Here is a 22,434-nt window from a genome sequence, read left to right on the forward strand (position 1 = left end):
ATACCATTGCGATATGGCACGCTCAAACCCCTGCCATTAATCAATGCAAATGAGCTATAAATGTAATGACGTCGAAAAATAGTTTTACCTACGCTTATCTTTCAAAACCGCAAAACACTTTTCCAGTCCAGTGCAACACACTATCCCTCTCGAAAACTTTCGATGCCCAAATTTTTACCCGTTGTGACCGATCGCCCAAAAACCAACCCCTTTCCCCTCGACAGTCAGTCACCCACCTTCCGCAGGTTCGCGGAAAAAGGGGAGACCGGCATTACAGTGCTACGGGCTGATGATTAAGTTGTTTGTACATTATGCTGTGTTCCGTTCCGTACGTTGCCGTTACCGGGGTACGGAGCATTTCCCAAGCAAAGCAACAAAAAGGCTGTAACAAACGTCCGATCGTCCGTTCTCGAGTGCGGGTGCTCTCATGACTCGAGGGATGAAGCGATGTTTTCCTGTGTTTTTCTCTTCTTATTTCGCCCTTACGTTTTTTATGTCATTTGTCGTTTAGAGGCTGTGTGTGTGTGTGTGCGAATGTATGTGATATTCGCATTTTCGGATGTTTTCTTTGGGTCATTTCCCCGTCTCGTGGCGCCCAACCGCTTCCCGTGCTCAAAAATTCACATTTTCTGCATTCTTACCACCGCTCGCTCATTTTTATAGCAAACCTTGCTCTCGCTCTCGCTCCAAAATAAAAAAAATGCAGGCTCTCCAGGTACGTACAGCAGCAGCAATTTACTCATCTCATCTTGTCTTGTGCTCGGGTAAAGCAGCTCCTTGCTCGCAATTCCATTCGATTGCTCTCCTTATTGATGTGACTGTGGTGAGAAAGGGAGAATGGAGGTCCGGGTAGGTGTGAGTTTTGGGAGTTTTGTTTTGCTCGTCACTATCACGCCTCCCGTCCCCCCCCCTCCCCCCCATTACCCAGTCGGTAAATCGTGGAAAATTTGACAGAGAAAAATCGGCCAGTTTTGCGACAGGAAGCTCTCGCACACAGCAAAAGAAGCGAAAATAAAACATGAGCCCGAACGCCATGCAGGACAATCCATCGTCATAACCACCGAACCTTGGGTCGTTGTCACGAGGACGTGGAAATGGGATTTTTTTTGTTGCCTGGGTAGAATGACCTTTTTCCGGGTATGGAGCGGTATTTCAGCATCCACTGCGTAGTGCGTCTATCTTCTAATGGATCCACGGACCAACCGTCTGCATTACGCCCATAACCACCAAAGTCTTGCCCTTCTGAGTCCCACCGGACGGACGGACTCGGTATTTCAGCAAGATTACTGTAACCGACTCAAGTGACCAGAACTGATTCCGAACCCGGCTTGCGAAGCGATACGAGAGTGTCCACATGACTGGACGCATTCCGGGAAACCCGATGGCGTCCGTTTCGTTGCATTACGTAAGAGCATCCGGAATGAACTTCATTTTCTGCCCGTGTGCGGCACCGTTCATGGTGATGATGCCGTTACTTGTGCTCTGCTTGACTTATTTAATCGGATATCAGATTCTTATCGTGTTTTTTTCTGGAAGGAAGGTGGCTGGTGCTCACTTCTGGCCCTGCTTTGCTTGGGTGAAAGCACCAAGACCCAACGTCCAATGCGGCGAAACGATCATCCACCCCACGTGGGGGGTTGGGAGGATTATTTTTCTCCTTTCGAACCACCAGCACCCCACAAAACGCCCAAGATGGTTCGAAGGGGCCGTCAGGATGTGGACCGTAATAAATCGCCCCGGACTATTGAAATAAATGCAAACATGTTAAAACGGTGATTTACCGAGCACTACGGGCACGGTGTAAGACGCTGCAGCACTAGCAGAAACTACAACAACCAGCCGCTGGTGGCTAGGTCAGGGACGGTCAGGGACGCTGGACCTGGTGTTTTTCCGGAGCTTGGGAGGCAGGGAAAAAGCGGTCGTGAGAGATAGAGGCGAACAGCAAAGCTCTCAGATTTGAGGGGTTTTGTTGGGATGTTTGGTTGCAAAAATCCAAACAACCTTTGATTCTCCAACAATACTCGCAAGCCCTAGAATTGAGAGCGAGAGAACGCGAGAGAGCGTACCTCAAACAATAGCTGAGCGGCGCGCATGCGTGTGACAGAATCCCAGTAGACCAGCAGTCGAGAGCTATCGGGTGAATGTTTTGCTCACCTTCAACCTTCCGATCGAATCCTCCACAGGGGAACTTTTGTGATGATGAGGACTCTGCCCGACGAGAGTCCTCGCGCGAGATGTCAACCGCACACACATCGTGCTGAAGGTGAGCGTGCGCGCTCATTGCGCTCTCACGCCAGCTATCCTTGGTGATGGAAGGAGGCCCACAAACGTCGTCCCGTTTCACTCACACCAACGCTCGCACAACGCCTACTGAGCACGGGCTTCGGATTCGGATTGCCCAACAAGCAGAGCCCCCGACAAGCTGGCCACGGCACGGAGAAGCAACACACAAAAAAACCCTCGCTCGGTCGCTCATAGTCTACCAAGCGGAGCACCAGGAATTTCTAGGACTGCGTGCGTTAGACGAGTGTTAGCATCCGTACCGTGCGCACAGTGTATGCGAGTGCAGTGCCGTTGCTCTGAAGTGTATGTGTCACCATAGTTTTGCCAGCGTGTTCGTCGCCTGACAGCAGTAGCAAAAAGCAGAAGCAAAAACGCTCACTCATACTAGTGGGGAAACAGTTGTGTAAAACGCGGATACCCTCGCGGATTGGGTGGCAACAAACAAAGGCAAACAAACCCCGTCCGAGCCGTGTGCAGCTTCCGCAGTTCCGATGTGGTGAATGTCATCAGTTTCGTGTGTGGAAATTCTGAAGACCGAAGCTATGGTGCCCGTGGTGAAGCTGATGTGACAACCGACCGCAAGCGGTCGAATAGTGTGTGCATAAAAAGGGTGTGTATGTGTGAGTTTGTGTCGCCTTTTTTTGTGTCACTTTCCATAGTGAAGAGCCTTGGAACGGTAGACTAGGAGAAGAAGAACAACAACAACACGCACACACGCACGCAATTGGTGGGTCAACCCAAACTGTCAAGTAGACGAGTTAGCACTGGAAAACAAGGTGAACTTGAGCTGTACTTGAACGGGCTGTTGGTGGTTTCTGGCTCCGGTGAACCGGACCTGTGCGTGGCGTGCGTTCATGCGTGCGTTCGTGCGTGTTTTGTTCCTCTTGTACGTCGTCGTCTTCTTCTTTCTCTCCTGGTCCGGAGCGTTGCTGCGTCGCGACGGCTCTAGCCATTCAGTCATTTAAGCGGATTATCATCGAAGCAGGCCAACAAAGCGCGTCGTAATCGAGCGAACGATTTAACTCCGCCACACGTATAATTAAGCACGTTAGTGCGAAGGCCTACTAGACCGGTGTTCGTTTGTGTGGCGTTATGTAGCGAGCAGCTCGAGTTGATGAAGAAGAAGAAAAGAAAGGAAAACATACGATCCGGATTATCACACAGCGAAAAAAAAAATACACGGGTCAATAGCAATGTGTAGTGGTGGATGGCCAGCGTACCGGTTACGTTGTTATTTGTTCAAATGAGTATTACGTCGAATTGCATACCTTTAGGGGCGTACAGCGTAAAACGTTGTTTTTGTCGAGAAAGCTTTCCCAAGGAACTGTTGTTCTAAAAAATCGTGTAAATTCTAACATCAAACGAGAATCTTCATGTAAACTGTTCGGGTAGGTTTGCATTAAAAATTAATCGCCCAAAAACTCGCTTCCTTCGTGAAGCACCATGCGCCTCCATCAGACAGACACCGGGTTGGGTCGACCGGTATTGATTGTGAACCGAACGTAAAAGCTCTTGTTCAATTATTTAGTGTTGGTGCATAAAGAACACGCTTCAACATCATCAAAACAATAGGGGTTGGACCGAAACGAAAAAAAAAAATACAGAATAACCTTGTTCACAATTTTTTGCACCGCCAAAAAAAAAACGGCGAAGCTATTTGTCCCGTCGGTACTTTGAAGTAGGGCGTCCGTTTTTTTTGTTGCGTCCTTGTGCCCTATGTGCGTGTCCAGCAGTAGCGTGGAATGTGAACGCAATTCTCGGCAGTGCCTGTGTAGGCGAAACATGTGCTTGTGTGTGAGTGTGTGTATGCGATCTTTGTGCCGGGGAGGATGTTAAAACCGAATGCAAATAAAATACCAAACAACGGCGACGGTTACCGCAAAACCGCCTTTTGCTTCATCAAGATTAGAGTGCGAATAAGTAGTGGTGGTGGCAGTGATGGTGCCTGCCAGCGCATTGCTGAGCGTTTTTCTTGCTAAACCGGCAGCAAAACTGTGACGTCGGCAGCCCAAGCTGGTGCGAGCCTGCTAGCGCAAAACGGAATACGAAATCAATCGGTCGCCTCCGGGGTCGCCAAGCGGGTGGTCCCAACGTTTACGACATTCGAACGAACCACCCGAAGTGAACAAGGACCAATTCCTCCCAAACCTAACTGTTCTCCCCTCTTTCTCTCTCGCTCACCCCGCTCGACTGCCCGCTGTGAATGTGCGTTACATAATCTGATCTGATCTTGCAAGAAGCAGAAGAGCTTTCGGTTGGATTGGATGCGTGTGTGTGTGTGTGAGTGAGTGTTAGTGGTGTAAGTGAAACGGCACTATCAAGCGAGAGTGAGACAGCAATAGAGTGAAAGAAAGAGAGAGAGAGAGCGCAAAGCACTTTAGCACAATCGAGAGAGCGAGAGCGAGAGAGATTGATATTTGTGTACTGCTTCGTGTAAGCTTTTCGGGAGCATCCTTTTGCGTGCGTGTTAGTGTTGTGAAGCTGAATGCAAATAAAACTGTTTCTGTGCTTTTTTTCATTCCTTCCTTCTTTCCTTCTTCTTCTTACAAACACCGTCCGTACAGGGAAGAAGATCACTGTGAGCAACCGAGCGGGAGAGATAACGAATGCCGTAGTAGTGTTTTTCTTCCATCGCTTCTGTGTGCTAAATTTACTGTGTTTGTGTGAGGGAGTGTGTGTGTGTGAGTGTTGGTGGGGAAAAAAACGAGACAACCAAGCGAAAAAGCACAGTGCTAGACCGAGGCCCCATCGCCCGGAAGAAAAAGGTGGGAAAAATATTATAAAATCCAAAATAAAGCAGTACACCTTCAGCGTGTTGTGGCGTTTCGAGCTCGGGTTGTGAAGAAACCGAGGCGCGTGTGTGTGAGTGTGTGTTTGTGCGCTAATAAAATCGCACTTTTCACCCCGGCAGAAAACTGAGTTTGGATAATTTAAGTACCCGCACAGCAAGTGTGTGTGTGCTCGAGCAGTGGAAAATTGCCACGACAAGCGAAGAAGGAATAATCTACATACAACTTTAGCCCTCCCCACGTTTTTTATCGGTGTTGTACGTTGTTTCGCATTCATTAGCTTCAGAAGCAGTATCAGCAGCTCCAGTAAGCAAGGATACATATGCATATTACTATTACATCGAGCGAGAACAAAACAATTAAGCGCTAGAGAGCTAAGCAGCAAAAACAAGGTAACTAAATCTGACCACCATACTGTGCGTCATTAAACTTATCATGTGTGAATGGATCAATTTTATTGCAGCCCTTACATAACTTTACTCCGATCGCTGGTGGCGCTTGCCACCGTCAATTGAAGCGATTTATATGAATTATGGAATCATTTCGCAACTAAAACAAAAAAACAGAAAATCCCTTAATCGAGTGTAGGAAAAATTAAAAAGATCCACCCAACATTCAACCCACCCCACACAAAACGGCGACCGCCCTCGTCTCACTTTTAATGCGTGCTGTTTTATCATTACGCCCCAACAATCAGGCAAGCGAGTGGTGCAACAGTGTGAAATATAAATTAGGATCGTTAAAAAATATGATCGTCTAATTTGGACGAACCAAAGACAAGGGAAAAAAAGGAGAAAAGACGAGGAAAAAGGCCTGCCGATTTAGTTCGAGGCTGATTGAAATCCTTTCCCAAAGCAACCCTTCCCCCCCCCCTCCCCCATTTCCCAGCCTTATTGGCACACCGATGTGATCCATCATTTTATCCGAAATGCCAACCCCTTGAGATTAGAAGACACCGTCAGCAAAGTTCAAATGCTACGCACATTCCGCCAAATTGCTTTCTTTTGCTGGCCTTTCTTTTTTCTTTTCTTTTTGGCTTCCTCCTCTTCTTCTTCTTGTGTTGGGCTCGGCAGGCCTGGTGTGCTAGCTGCTAATTAATGAGAGCCTTGAATAATTAATGGAAAGACAATGTCAAATTGGTGTTTGCATGGGGTTCTACGGGGTTCGGAGTAATTTATCTGTAAGTAGAATGGAAAATGCGTGGATAAAAAGGAATTATTAAAATGCGTTGGGTGGGGTGAGGGTTTAAAACGGGGACATCTTTTTGCTCTATGCCCCGGAAATAATTAAATCGCTCGCCCTTCTCCCACCTCCATTTCCGCCTGCACTGTCGATTGGATGCTGACGAAAGCCGAGGTGGGTTTTTTTTTTTTCGTTGCGTACGGATGCATTCGGAGAATTGTTCCTCAACTGGTCGGTCCTTCTAGGTATCCCGGGGACGGATGGAGTAGGATTTCACTTCGTTTTAATTGATGTTTGGGTGCGGTCCGCCACGGTTTGGTTCGCGGAACAGGTAGAACGCAAAGGCAGGAGGCGGCTCGACCATACTCTTTGGCTGAGCAAGCAAGCAAGCAAACGAACGAACCTTTGGTTTGAGCGTTTTATTTTACCACGTGCGGATAACGTTACACGCTGACATTTGTGAGTTTGGCGAACCGACTAAAAGGGAGTGCGCACCCATATGAGTATTTGTTGTTTGCAAACGAAAATGATTCTGAGAAGCTGTTGGTTTTGTTTCTGTCTTTGAACGTTGCGTTGAACTTTATTAAAATTGAAACGAATGTAAGAGGAGTGAACGAATGTTTTTTTTCCATGGGCTGGCATAGATTATAATTGGTTAGTCTTATGCTAATGAGCAGCTTAACATTTAAGGATTCAAATGCCTTGGGAAGAGTGGTATCTGTCGTCGGATTATTTGAGGTGAACTAAAAGCGGTGACGGCTATTAAGATGTTAAAAGTAGAATATATTGAGTTTTCCAGTTGGTTTGCTCTCGAGGATGTCTTAAGACTTAATCTTATTTATTTTAGATTTGGCTATGAGGAACTTCATCCTCGTACCTCATGAAATTTAATTTGTGACAGTTCTTTCTCGTAGAATTTTTTAGATGATTTTAGAATGACTTGAGCAAACCTCTTTGACAGAATTCCTATGCATCATCGATGGGAACAAATGACAGGCAAATCGATCTAGAAAGAAGGTTGAGGTTTTCTCGACACTGGAGAATGCTCTCAGCTATCCCACGCATTTGAGCGCTTATAATTCTCATCTTGGTCGATGTGCAGTAGATGAGATGTCGTTCCTTTTGATTTTATTCACGGAACAACCAATTCTACAAACAGTAAGGCTTTGTAGCAATATCTTTCATAGAGCTGATAGTGAGATTTAAGAGAAAAAGTATTTTAAGAAGTGTTTTGAAGCAAGAAAAACGATTGACGCAAGTCAAAGATTATTGTATACGGATTTACGTCAATCATCATAATCTCAAAGCCAACAGTTACAAGGAAAGGCTACTCCACATTTTAACTGTTTATCAACGGGTTTTAAAGATGAGTTTTTTTTCAGATTATTGATCAGGTTATTGTTTTGTCACCAAAAATGTTTACTGAAATGCATAGTTCATGATTAGCGACTGGAAATTCGGAGTTTAAAAGAAAGCGTTTAAACCTTCTAAAATCTAAAGAATTTCTAAATTACCACTGTGATAAGATCAGAAAAAACCTAAGAAACTGCAAACAAAAATCTTCTCCTTGATGGTATTCTCTCCCAGGAAATGAATCTTCCTAAAAATTCTGAAGAAACTCGATATTTCTTAAGAAATATATCATTCAGAGTCGTTCAAATCTGAACGAGCGTTTTATGGCGTTTTTGAAAAATATCTTATCCACAATACGCTTCCTTACACTTGGCTGGTCTTCATATTGCTGGACAAAAAAGAAGCTTATTCGACGAAACTTAATGGGCAAACATTACTCAGATTCTACAAATTAGCAAAGAAAGAGAAATAACTTCCAAGAAATAACAGTACGAGCTTCGAAAAGGTTTATCTGAAAAACGTTTGTGTATTTTTACAAGATTTAAGCTTACAACAGGTGCAGCTACAGTCCACGATAATATTGGGAGTAAAAAGTTTGGAGCGATTTTGGATTAAAATACAATTTAAAAAAGTATTTTGAATATGAAACTACTGCAAAATTTAGTCCATCGAGCTATATGTTGAAGTGTGCTTTTAGTAAATATATATTTAAAAAGAGTATGTTAGTGTATGTAAGACCTTACAATTTTCCCCACTCAAACGGTAGAAAAAATTGATAAAGCTTCTCAGAAAATAATTTTAAAATTTTCCCCCATCAATATTGCATTCCTTTAAGTATTGGTTATAATATTCTGATGCTTTTAATCCTCACACAAATATTTTCCATTTAAATATCTATCAATGCTGGACGCCAGCTCCAGTTTCCGAACGTGAGCCGCTCTTTTATCAAGCTTCTCCACACAAACACACAACAACCACCATTAAATCGTCTTTTTCCGCGTTTATCATCAAGCTCCCTTAAAACGCCATTTCGTTTTTTTCACAACCACAACTATAAACCATTAAAGATAACTTTCCTCTAAAACTAATGCCTTTTTAAGCAGGCAGATTTTTTTTTTGTTTTTTTGTTTCGTCCACTCCCCAAACATACGCAAATGCATCACGCGCGACCACAATACGACAATGAACCACCGGTGAACCACTGGGTGAAGTAAACGGTGTTTGGCCAGGTTTTGCAGTAAGCAAAGTGTGGTACGATTTATTGCACCAGCACTGGCCAAGGACTAGCCACCCTCGAAAGGCGCAGAAATAAAACACATAATTCAGGCGCAACGGTGTTGCTGCTGTTGGCCGACACAGGACACATCTGTTGCGCGAAACCCATAATACTGGCGACGAGGGTGTCATGTTTACACCTTCTTTTATGGCCACCACAATCCCCTCCCGGTGAAGTGAGCTGGCAGTTGTGAGGGGGAGGGGGAACTTTCCTTCGGGAAGGCAAGAATCAACCTTCACGCGAAAGCGTTACCTTTTACGATACCAATCTCTTGGCAGTTTATGACCCTGCCTGCTTGAGGGTGGCTGGGACTCAGAAGAAGCACACCAACAGAAATCCGGCGACCAACAGCTCTCGTAGAAGCACCGTCCGCTCCTTCCAAGCTCACGTTGAAATAACTAAACACGCACTGATAGTTGACACCGACATTACGCATGTTTTGCTCTGCGAGTGTCATACGACCACTATAACGTCACGTTACCACTTGCACTCGGCTGTGAGACTCCCTTTCCGTGAGCGGGAGGTTTTTTTCTAATTATTTTCAACCCCCCCAGCTCAACACGATACTAAGTGAAAATGTGGCCACAAGTGGTGTCGGCGTGTGTCGCGCGAGGAGAACGCACTTCATCTTCACGCGTCATCGTCATCCCCGTCGCTCAAAGACTCGTGATTGCTTCGGTCGTTTCGAAAGCAATCGAATTATTCAATTTACTACGATGACGTGCACGGGCACTAAAAACATCCCGACACCCGTGGCCGTGGTTTTCTGCCACCGTTTTTTTTTTTTCGTTTCGTTTCGGCCCGGAAACGTCATTAGAAGTCAACTCTGGTCGCCATCAAACGCACTGCTTGGTTTTGTTACGTTTATTTATTTTACTGTCACACCCTGTCATGAAACAGAACTTCAACAAGTTCTACGTGTAATCCTCCGAGACTGGGTGTGGGGCGGGCCTACGGGTGTATGGATTCGGAGCGTTTTTTTCCGGGTTTTCCCGGTGGCACAGTGACACCACAGTGTTTTCCAGTTGGGACATGGTTGGCACGTCAGAACCGTAAATTCCCCTCGGGGGTAATGATTCTCGTCGCTTTCTCTTGCTCTCTCTCTCTCTTTCTCTCTCCTTCTCTTTTGTTGGACCCAACACAAGTAACGGGACACTTCGAGCTTCGGGACGCAACTTTTCCGGCGTGCTGCGTCATGACAAGTGTGTGTGTTGTGCCCGAAAGTTTCACACTGCAGCGGAGATATCCCGGGAACAAGCTCGGCATCGAAATCGGAAGCTTGGGACTGCTTGGCGCTGGATGGGCAAAATAATAAACCAACGCTCGTTCGAAGAAAGTACACATTTGTTTGTTGCTTACTCAAGTCAAGATGCGAAGATTTTTCTCAGCTGTCACCTTTTTCCCAGCTCTTGTTCGCCTGCACGTCTGTCGGTGTATTTTCTATTTTGCTAGGTTCTTTAAAAGTCAGTTCTCCACAATTTAACCTGGGCCCGTCTTGCTCATCTCGTGCTACATTTCTTTCGCTCGGGATGTGTGTTGCGCGGACATCAACACAGAGCAACGGACGACGACGACGAGCACCATGTCAACGGGAATTGAATAAGGCAGGCACTACGTACGAAGGCAAGATGGATGCGATGCATTTGATTTGCCGAGTGTGTGTGTGTGTGCGCGGTGGGGCATCGGTGCAGATTTTTCTCGACTGTGACAACTTCCCTCGGCTCATCCGACACAAGTGGCCACTCGTGCTACGGGATCCACTCGAGGCGACACGACACAGAACACTCTACACAATCCATTCCCGTTTCCCTTTTTCGCCGGGCCTCCCGTTCCCAGCTTCCCATCATGCCTTCCCAATCCCCGGTGTGGAGTGCACACCGAGGACGATTATGGAGGGTGCTTGTGGAAGCAGGGACTTCACTTCAACGTACTTTATATTCTTTTTTTTTGTTGCGCACCGCTTTTGCTAACCTTTATCTTACCCCAGCTTGCATCATTTTTCAAGTGTGCCGGGCTGGCCAGTGCTGGGGACTAGCTACCGAACGGGGGTTTTGTTGTAATGGTTTTGAGATGAAGGTGAGTACGCTGCACAAAGATTTGTATTTCGAGCGCATGGGACAAAAATGTGTAAGGATTCGTTCCTCCCTTTGTGTATCTCGAACGCAGCCATTTTCGTCCTGGTGAAGGGAAAATAGTTACGAATAACATCTTTAAGTGATTTCGTTTAAGTCGTTTTCATTTAAATTTACAGAGATTTTTTCGCTACTCGATGTAACACAAAACACTGGAAAGAATTCGGTTTCGTAATGTGCTACACTTTCCAGTTGCATGGGTCGGTGATGTAGCATCTGAATCGGTGCCGGCATCCGTACGTCATCACAGGTTAAAATTCGATATTTTGGAGTGGAAAGCATTACCGAAGCATATGGCGTTGTCAAGTTTCCGTGCCGGGGTACCTGCCAAATACCTAGAACGAAAACTGTGATCAAAGCGTTACGAATTCCGGTAATTAAAATTTAGTTTTCTCGTCAATAAGTTTTACATACGCGGCACGATCAAGCAACAAGCCTTGCTGTTCGGTATCACGGCGAAAGGATTTTACCGCGAAGGATGAATTTTGCGCATTGTTGGTGTTCATCGGAATGGGAATAGAAATGGATTCGGCGAAACGGGAGAGGGAGAAAGAGTTATTGTAGCGTGTCGAGTCGAGGTCATATATGTCAAAAAGGGTGCGTCTGGAATGTGGAATTCGTTTGTGAAGTGAAGCTTGAAGCATACAATTCTATGTAAAAGAGGTGTTAGTTCGATAACGAACCGTTGTTGAACCGACCATGCGAAGGAATGGTCGATTCGGAGATCTCCGCGCAGATTCCTGGCCTTGTCAGAGTTGCTTGAATCAGGCGGCTAACCTTTTTTCCTGGATAACCAAGAGAAGTTTTTAGCGGCGGACTCGCACTACACTAACTCGGCGTGGACAACGGGAATGCCGTAGCTCGATCAGACGATTAGCCTTTTTTCCTGGATAACCAGGAGAAGTATCTAACCGTGGTTCTTGCTTGGCTTGATTTCGCCTAATTCTTCCGACGGAGTGGGGAGACACCAAAGTGCGTAACCAATTTCCGGAGGGAAGGCAAAGGTGAAACTATCCCGAATCTGTACTGATACCCAAACAATGAAACACAAGTTTCTTCGTTGAGGTTTGGATTACAAGTCGATTTTTATTCTCAAAAAACCTGTCTTATATACTAAAATTCTGTGGGAAAAAGAACATGAAATAGCATTACATCGATCTCCTTTATCCTAACTCGGTATGCCGATGCGTTTGATCCCTGCCTGACGTCGGCTAGTGTAGGAGGTCTGTAACGTTACAATGTCTGGCGATTGTTACCCTATCGTTTTATGACCATGGGTAATGCATCGCGCATCTGTGGTTCAAGTGCGTATGTTTATTTTCCTATTGCCTTTTGCCTGCGCGTCGTTTACTCTATTCGTCAAGTTGGTCTTTCCTTCACTGCCCTACGACCGTGCCTTGATCTTCGCGCAGGTCCTTTTTTCGTGAAACTAATCGCGCAACGATAACGTATGCGTTGGGTTCTAGCGTTAACCTTTTTCGGCCTATGTTCTTCACTTTCGTATTTTATTACATGGCTTGAGTTTATGATTTCCATATGTCTGGATATTGTCCCTTTTTCGAGATGTTTTATGACATACCCTAACATGTTACCATAATTTCGTCTTTCTCGCGGTATGAGGCCTCTCTGTGACTTATGGTTGTTTTCCTAAGACAATATTTTCCGGTGAGAATTTATCCTAAACGAAAGATATTTAGTCATTTATAATTGTTCCTCTAACTCTTGCATGCCAGTCATTTTAGATCAATTTTATTTTGTCGCGTTCGCAACAAGAGGAGTCTGAAAAAATCATCACTCGGGTGATGTAGTTTATGTGGTCATGGAATGTCCTTCGCCATGAACAAGAATCTTATCTTTTTTTTTTTCTGAGAATTCCATCTTCTCTTAATTACATTAAACTCATTAATTTTTCTACTAACAAGAGATTCATCAGTCCATAAGGCGTCAAGCCGTCTAACTAGAAATATCAATAAATAAATAAAATAATAAAAAAATCATCAATTATTTAATACTAACCGAGTATTCCCGGAATAAGGCAGTAGCTGGACAGTCAAATGCTGCGTACAAGATGGTGGTCTGGATGTGATTTGAACCACAGTCCTACCGGGTAAGGACTGGTGCTCATTGAAAACATAATTAGCGTTACGAATTCTCTCTTCTTTTCCACGATAAAGTAAACTTATAATCTCATATGAGTTTACCAATATTATTTGAAGTAAATTCATCCTTTCAAAATTTCTGAGTTTAGAAACAAATCAACAGTAGTTTGATAAGCAATTTACTACTAGCAAATATTCGCTTTTGCCATAAACTATCCACAGGCACATTCATAATCCAACGTAATAGAGCAACAGAAAATAACCAATCAAAACGCAATACATGTGTGTGTGTATCTGTCCTAGTTTCTCTGTATCATCAACACCAATCAAATTCAATCACTTCTTAAGCCTCCTACAGCTCTCCATGCCAACCATGCGTGTGAATGTGTGTGTCTCTCACTCTCTCTCTCTATCTCGTCTATTTCATTCTCCTCCATCTTCTTTCTGTTTGACAGATGCTATTTGTAACTACACACGGGCACCGGCATCGATCGAAGCCGGCTTGGCCGGACCCGGTTTTGCCTCTCGATTGATTTTTCTCATTAACGGTGGCCGCCCCGAAAAGGCTTATTGCCTCCTTTGATCCAATTCCACTAAAGCGATACGACACACGTCCAAACCATTCAAATGAGATTACGCTTCATTCGGGGCAGCAAATTGGCAGAACAACACGACTGACACGAGCCGAACATCATCATTCAAATGCAGCAAAGCTGCAGCGCGCCTCGACCGCCGCCGTCGCCCTTCGGACAGGGACAAACTGTTCCTAATTGAAAATCCTTTCTTCATCGGAAAAAAAGAAGTCATCGGGTGGCAGCATGAAGAAGCAACCTCAAACCCGCCGAAAATCCTTCGAGCGGTTTCTGGGGCCTTTACCGCGAAAAACCCCCCGGTAGTTTGCTGCTGGTGACGGGTCTATTTTGGGTGTCCCCATCAAAAGTGCTTTCGTTTTGTTCATGTGTGATTGTTTTCATTCTTTTTTTCTTTTTTGTTCGGTCCTTTTCTTCTCATGCTGAGAAGATTGTATTTCCCGGATTCTGTCGGGCCGGGGGTTTCTTTTCGCCGAATACCTGACAAGCTTAGTTACGAGCTTTGTCGGCCGCTTTGTGCTCGAGGTGGATGAAATTGTTTTCGCACTCTACCCGGAAGGTAGCAAAACCGGAGCACCAGCGAACGATGGTTGGCACGCCTCGTTCGAGGCTTTCCGAAATTCAACCGTACAAATTTAGCCTTCAGGTGGTAAATCTTGCAAGCGTGGCACGGCTCACGAACGGCCCGGCATTCCACTAGGGTTGCCCGGCCCGTTGGGATGAGGTGACAAAATCTAATAATCTAAAGTTGTACACGCGCACACTTTGAACCACACACACTCGAGCGCCCCACACGAGGCTCTAGCTGAAAAATCCGTTGACAGCTTATTAAAAATCGATCCATTCCAGGCACGTCTCGGATTGGCATTTTAGCAGCCGTTCCTGGGAGCGTGGTCGCGTGGCCAAGAACGGTTGAGTTAAGCGGATCAGAAATAGCGACAAGAACAAGTCCTTGCTCGACATCCCTCTTTCCCCCGTACACTGCCCGGCCAAACCTCACCGCAGAGCAGCGGAAATCTTGTCTTGTCATTGTGGCCATCCGGTATAACCGCTGTTTTGCTGTCGAGCCCGGGCCGGTACGAGTTGACTGCCGCTTGACACATTTGTCGACCCGAAGGCGTTCGGCCGAAGGTTGATGGCTTCTTACTAAGCGGGCTTAATTACTCGTGTGGTACTAAAGTTCCCTCCGCCCTCTCAAAACCGATCCCTACTCGTTCTCTCTCTCTCTTGCTCTCTTCACTCGTCTAGTTGCAGATGTGTCCCGGGCCTCAAACGACGTCCCGGGACAAGCTATCTTCAACACGCAAAGTTCACCCCATACTGGACACACCTAAAGACAACGTCACCGTTCGGAAGGACACTCACACCACATATCACGGTGGATGCAAGGCCTGCATGCTCCATCCTGCATGCTCGATGACGCTCATCCAGCGGGCGCACATAATTATAGCTGGATATTTATGATCCCATCCTGACAGCGGCCTGTCTTCTTCGCTTTGTGCCACAAGCACACACACACACATACGCTGCCGTGTTGGCCGCCATCATCCACTGCGAGCTGGAAGTCGTTTCGGGAGTTCATGACATGACCATTACATTAACGGGAATTGTGACTGGCCCCGGAAATGTTGTGTCCGCCGATCACTTGGCCGAGGCTTGTTGTGGGGAGAGAGAGAGAGAGAGAACACGCGCTGATGACACTTTCATAGCGTTCGAAGCCATTTGCACATCGGTCGCCTCCTAGCCGTAGGTGGCCGTGGTGTGGTGCTTTCGGACAACGACGACGTAACATTCGACGTTTATTGCTGTTTGCCAAACATTGATGTGTCTTTTTATTGAAACAACACACACACACACACACAGCAGTTTGGACGAGCGGTGGCATTTTTCGGTGCTCTGCGTGGGAAAGTTTTGATTCAATTGTAATGTTACTTGGGCGCGCTTTCTTTCTGATGTTTTGAGTATCTGTTTCGCAATGCTGTTTGCTGTTGATGAGCTTACCCATAAACACATCCCACACTCGCAACAACAACAATAACCTTTGCGGAATTTTCGTGGAAAAGTAAATAATGGCGCACCATATACTTGTTGTCCATAAAGCAGGACTGATCCTGATTGTGCACAAACTTCGCAATGGTTTGCTGGAATCGTTATTAACCATTTTATGGTAAAAGCTTAGTGTAATGGAACATCACCAAGACATGGCTGAGCCTGTCCGGATCATGCCCATTAATTGAATTAATAATGAGATTCCAGTTGGGATATACGAACTACATCCGTGCATCAAATTATTATTTATCTTGCACTAGTCTCACGAAAAAACCCACATCAGTCGGCAGTGAGGAGTGCTGTTTGCTCTGAAATGCTTCAGATCCTTTTTTGGCCCAAAAGTTTGCTAATCTGTTCCGGCACCGAGGAGTACCAAGAGGAGAGAGAAAAAAACCAACACTCCAGCACTCCATCCGATAAGCCCGGGTCGTATCCGGACAGCCGGTGAATTCTTCGGGCTCGCCAGCTCGTCAAACACACAATCGTCGTCATCTTCAAAACCGTTGTGCTCGTCGACCATCCTGCCTCTTGGGCATAACTTTTAATAAGTTTGCCTCCGCACCGGAAGCGGCAGTCACAAAGCACGTACTGTACGAGGCAGTACAGTTGCCGCAACCAACCGACCAAGCAAACGAGTGCAACGAGTGAGTTCTGACACGGAGTGGCACAAGTTAGTGGTCTGGGCTGGTTGGACTGCAACCGAAAACTCTCATCATTACAGCAAACGTCAGCGTTCTTGGCTGGGGTTCTGGAGGACTTTTGCCCACCACAAACAATGTCACCGAGCAGTCGGACCGACCGGCAGTCCCACTGCACAAGATGTTGTTTCTTGGAAAGGCTTTTGTTCCCGGCCTGGGGAGGAAGTATTTATCGTAAACTGATGTACTTTCGCTCGAGTTCGAGTATCACTTCATATGGTTTTAGGGGCTTGGAGTGCGAGAGACTGGATCAACTTATGCCACAAGCAAAGCGGCGCTGCCTCGAGCTGAACGCACCAAGAGTGCCTGAGGGGCTTAACTATTCTGTTTGTGCCGTTTCAGTGTTTTATACTTCTTTTTTGAGGTTCTCCTCCTAGAAAGTTGCCATACTGCTGCTACTGAAGTTGCTAACAAGAATCTAGTTCGCTCTCTCGTGTGAGTGTGAGCGATCGTGCAAGTGCGTTTTTGTAGCGAAATATTGCTTCGTTCCAGAACATAAAACTACAAATCGCAAAACTTTGGAGGAGTTCCCGTGGCGCCCTCAATTTCTGTGCCTCTCTCTGTGGAGACCGCTCGTGATTTGATGACCATCGTCCCTGGGATGACTTCCCTAGTTATGGGATGGTTTTTATGACATCAAACATCACTCCACAACTCCCAGAGCGTCCTTAAAACCCTTCCACAGTCGTTGTTGTTCTTTTTTTATGTCCCTCCCCCCAAACGGCTGTTGTCGTCTAAGTGTGTTAGTTACGGGTGCAGATCCTGCCATAAATATAAATTGAGCGAACTCAATCCCACCCGAATCCCGAGCTCGAAGTCCGGATTTTCCCCAACCTTCAACCACCTCCCGGTTCTGCCAGTAAGCAAAAGTGGAAAGCAGTTAGTTAACAACATTCCGATTAAACTCGGATTACGTACCGTCATTTGTTTTCTTCCGCATTTTGCCAGTGGTCAGATACGCACCTTCACCTCAGTACCGGGCCAACCAATCGTAACAAGCAAAAAACGGGGCATCGAATACTGGGGAAAAACTCCTGAGCAGGGAGTGGGCAGCGCAAACGTAAAACAACAGCAAAGCTTAATGGGGTGGGTTAATAAATTGCGTAAGGCCTTAAGGGGGGGAGGGATGCAGCACCCAGGAAAAGGTGGAAAAATCGGAAAATAACAACTCTTGCTCTCCGGCAGCACCCGATATGGAGATTGCTTCTTCTGAGAAGCGAGAACCATTCCGTTCGTTCCAGTCCATTGAGGGGGTTTTCTTTAGGGGATGGGATGCAAAATGGGTCCTCAATTCTGACCATTACCGGGTCCTCGGTAGGCCTAAGGGCGAGCTTGGTGAATCTTACCACTTTTTTGCGCAATTCTTTTTACTTCACCTTATCGTTCACTGCGTTACACGTTGCGGATTGAACGGATGATGGCCGCGGGCCAAGGTTTGTTCGAGCCGACTCAACCTCGCACCTTGCACACACTCACACACACACAGAAAGCCAGACGCCTAAGGGCGCTCGTTTACACCCAGTGTAGCGATTTCGTAGCGGACTCTTCAAATCGATCCAACCCAAACAAGATACGGCGATGAGTTGCAGTTGATGTTAGGCGGTACATTTGTCCTCCCGTCGCTTGACTTCGTCACATCCTCGTGGCAGGATAACGTTTAAGGTGTGAACGCTTCACTCGGTGTGTCACTCGGTGTCGTGTGAAATTCATTTTTCAATAACCTTTTGCAATGACCTGCAAGCATGCCGGCCTGATGATGGCTTCATTTCCCGGTGCAAATGGTATCGGGCGCAAAAGGTTAAAGGGTGTGCGCCGGGGTTGCTTGGCTCGGTCATGCCACTGGCCGGCTGTACGAACGTGACAGCCGAGTGACAAAGCTATTTATGGGTTGCCCCGTTGCACATTAGTGTCGATGGGTGTGCAATTCTTTTTCCTTTATCAGATCAGTTAATATACGCTGTATGGGTGGTGAGTTTTCTGCTCGGCCTTATCATTCCTAAAGCCCAGAGGGGAGATTTTTATGTGGCTGGAAAAAGAGCGAGCTTCCGATGGGTTTGGTCATTTTTTAGCGCAAGTTATCGGTAGAAAGTGTTCTGATAAAATCTATGATTTATTTCAATTTACAGGGGTTTTGAGAATATATTATAGATTGAGAAATTCATGTTTAAGGAATGGATGGAGTACGATACAAAAACCGCATTAGATAAAAAAAATCTATCAATTTTTTTTTCATCCCTACCCAAAAAAATTAGCCTTTCAAGGCCGAATCGTTCCTTATAAATGTCAATTGGCTGTCAAAAGTTTATTTGACAGGCTGTTAGTACAACTTGACAGCCGGCCTGTCAGAGAGTGTTTACACTATGGGATCTAATGTCAAATCGAATAAATATATGTCAAATCGAGTAAAATTAATTTAAAACCAAAAATAATATTTTTATAATCGTAGTAAAAGTTTTTTTTTCTATCTGTTTCCTTTCAGGTTTTCCAGTTTATAGTACGTAAAGCAACACGCTCTGTATAAGCATCACCGCTCACTCCAACCCCACAACAAGCAGCGTATATAGCTTCTAACTAATCAATATTATAATTACTATTATTGTAAAGAGTTCGTAGAAACCCAGAACAGCAGAAACCGTTCGCTCGATACATATATCTACCCGTAACCGATAGGCGTGTGTATATTTCAATAATTCATTAGCTCACCGACCGAGAACGATAGAGGACAGAGCGAGCGAAAGCAAGACGACGTGTGCAATTGTTCAACTTAATGAAGCCAAACAGGTGAGCGTGCTCATATTTGCTGTTAAATAGAAAGTAAAGCGAGCGTGAGTGTGGGCACCACTTCCATCCAGCGGAAAATCGTACTCCAACGCATCGCAAGCTTGAGGTAAACGAGAAAAATAAGCCGAGAAGGGAAAGCGACATTACTGACAAGTAATAAGTGTTAATACCTTCAAGGCACGTGTGGGATAAAGCACCTGACAGGAGTAAAAGAACAACCGGTGAGGAAATTAAATCCATTTTCCAGCGATGAAAGCAACGCAAAGCGCTATGAGTGCTTTTGCATCAAAACAATAGCCAAGGTACGGCCTTTACAACCATGCTAGAGATGGTCTAACAGAGGGCATCCACGCACACACACTCATTAAGTAAACCCAGCTCAAAGGGAAAGATCAACGGACCTAACCGAAAAAAAGGACGACCCGCTTGTGCCGGTGTTGATGGAAAAGTTTCGACGATCGAGATCATCGAATTTTGAGTGTAGCGAAAGTCACGCAGCTAAACAGCGGGCAAACATTGCCTTGAAGAAATAGAAAATTAAGGCAAAAAACCCACACACAAACAAACAAGCAAAAAACAGGCTTCGTTGCTTCATCGCACCGTGCCAGACAAGTTCAAACGATGTGAAAGTCAGATTGCCGTAAGCGGTAAGCGTTGGACAACTCCGGACGGGTCCGGAACAGTAACTCAGCTTAACGGAGAAAGGAAGAAAAAATATATACTTAAAGCAGAAAGCAAAGCAAAAGTAGACAAAAAGAGAGAGAGAGAAAGAGAGAGAAAAACACGAACAAACCAAAACCAACACAACCAAACAAGGTGAGTAAAATATTAAGAGTTCAATTTGGAAATGAGTTTAAGATGAGCGCTGGCGGCCCATTTTTTCATACTCCATTTTTTCCCCGTCGCACAATTTTCCTTCCACTTTCTCTCCCCCCAAACCAGGGTGGGTAATATGTGCTTACGCGTTATTTTGTTTGTGCGCGCAAAGCTGACGCTGGCTAAGGGGGCGCTTACAAAAGTTTCTAATGAATTTAACATGAAAGGAAATCAAGTCAACTGTCTCTCGTCCGACAAACTTTTCCTTTCTGTTGATGTTTTTCCAGTGGTTTTTTGTTATGTTGCGCTGTTTTTCCTCTCCCTACACGCTGTTTCAAGCTCCCTTTCGCTCTCTCTTTCTGTTTGTCTCGCACTCTCAGTCCTGTAAAGCATAATTATTTTAGAGTTTAATTTCTCCTCCCAGAGAGGATGCTTGCTGGGGGGGAGTGGTGTGCATTTTCTTTGTGCGCACCGCTTTGGAGCTAGCTCATTTTCTCAACCGTGCCAAGCATCGAGATGATTGCGACGATTACGTGGCTTGTTTTCAATTTATTTCAAATTACTGTGATGCTTCTACTGCTGCTGCTGCTGCTGCAACAAAAGCCGCCCTGCGGGTGCGTAGGTTTTAAGTAACCCCATTGCTTAATTCCACATTAAATGGATTTCCACCGGGATTGGAGCAGGCGAGCAAAAACTTTTCCCTTGGCCGGGCTTCGGGTCTCTAAAGAAGCGGGTGGCAAAGCAAAAGAAAATCCTTTACCGAGCCCTGAGTGAGTTCAACCGACGTTGGTGGGCGTTGGTTTTCATGTGCATTAATCCTACTGGGTCGAGCGTCGAAGAGATTTGGGAATAAAAATCACACAATCGCCCACTGTGCGTGTGTTTGCGCGTATAAGTCTCAAGGAGAAAAATATCATTCCTAACCACAGACGGCGACTGGAAACAGTGGGTCACCTGACGGGTGGTGGCTGGTTTTCAGCAACAATTTTCACCCAACTTGGGCAACGCATCTCCGGGGGGAACACACACACACACCTTCCTTTCTCACCTTCTCAACACCACTTTCCCCCCGAGAGCACTCATTATACTTCCATCGGCCCATTCTCGTTATCGCCGGTGAACATGGAAAATCTGGCCCCACCGCTAGAGGCCTGGATGGTTTGTGTGGTGGCAAAAAAGGGGTTTCCGTCGGTCTTCTTTTTGGACCGTGTCGCCATGGACGCAGCGGAATAAAGTTGACAATTTTACAACATTTAACTGCTACCGCTCTATCCGTTTCCTCATGCTCGGTAGCCTCCGGGGTTTTTTTTTCTGTGAAGCATAACCAACTCGCACCTTTTGGGTCAACACCTCGGCGGGTGCGTTCAGTGGTTGCGCCTTTAAAAAATGAATATTTATATTCTCCGGCCGTCCGTTTAGTTACCGGGGACGCGCGCAAGTAAAATGGATAAAGCGCTGTACCCCGTAAGGCAAGGAGAAGCGACAAGAAAGCAATACAGTTGGAGAACAATAAAACAGTCACGAGCGGGTGTTTTTCATCCTCTTTTTGGTGGTGGTGGTGGGCGACATCACCAATGCTCACCATGGAATCAGTTTGGAGCGCGTTTTTTTTGCGGTTTCATTTTTATTTTTCTGAGATGGTGCCTGGGAAGGCCTTTCCTTACATTGCAAGCACAGGGGGGGGAAAACACAGGAAACGCTCCCACATACACGTGCGACGAGCGCTCCGATCGTCCTACGGGGACGGTCCCGAGGCACATGGTGCAGGTGTGTTGGGTGAAACTTTTGAATAAATATTGCTATTTTTCATACCGTTTAGCGCACCCGTGGAATGCATGGAGTGGTGCGTTTTTCTTGGGCAGAAGTTTTCATTTGCCACACGCCTTACGTGACGCCCGCGGAGCGCACGAATTCGCTGACAGTTGTCAACTCTTGCTTTCGAGTTTTCCGACTTTTTCTGCTCCCCGTAAAACAACCACCCACCACCGTATCTTATTACATTTTTCTTATTTCGCAGACATTTATTTCGCGTTTTTGTGCGGTTTGCGGGTCTTTTGTGAGCTTTTCTTATTTTTCGGTAGTTTTCTTAACCACCATTTGGTAACATTTTTATGAGATGAAGAGATGGCAGCTCTGAACCGGGAAGGATAGCTCCCGTGTGGGTGCGAATGACGAAGCCCCACAGGATGTCCCGAAACGTTCACCAAAGACTAAAGAGGACTTATTGTGTGGACAAAAGAAAACTAACCAAACGCTAGCACCAGTGCGAGAGGGTTGGAGGAGATGGACACTTTACATTCACTACTTGGTGAAGCAAGCTCACCTTGTTTCCTTGGTGGTTGCGATTCATTTCGTTCGTTTTTTTTTTCCTTCGGAAGGTCGTGAT

The 22,434-nt window shown here is 45.8% G+C and overlaps 1 protein-coding gene across 7 annotated transcripts in view; it reads left to right on the plus strand.

Annotated features, from left to right (window-relative positions):
• Positions 1-2,261: 2,261 nt before the first annotated feature.
• The window catches only part of LOC118507974 (zwei Ig domain protein zig-8-like), a 48,582-nt gene continuing 28,409 nt past the window's right edge, over positions 2,262-22,434 (plus strand). Inside the window, exons 1-4 of one of the 7 annotated variants that reach the window (XM_036047308.1) lie at positions 2,265-2,893; positions 4,848-5,464; positions 18,931-19,338; positions 19,410-20,048. The gene's annotated coding sequence lies outside the window, so the exon portion shown is untranslated. Of the gene's footprint in view, positions 2,904-3,247; positions 3,672-4,847; positions 5,465-18,930; positions 20,049-22,434 lie in introns of those variants that run through there. The other 6 variants (XM_036047312.1, XM_036047313.1, XM_036047307.1 and 3 more) reach the window with 6 other exon arrangements.

This window comes from Anopheles stephensi, chromosome 2 (genome assembly GCF_013141755.1).
Source record: "Anopheles stephensi strain Indian chromosome 2, UCI_ANSTEP_V1.0, whole genome shotgun sequence".
NCBI classification, from domain to species: domain Eukaryota; kingdom Metazoa; phylum Arthropoda; class Insecta; order Diptera; family Culicidae; genus Anopheles; species Anopheles stephensi.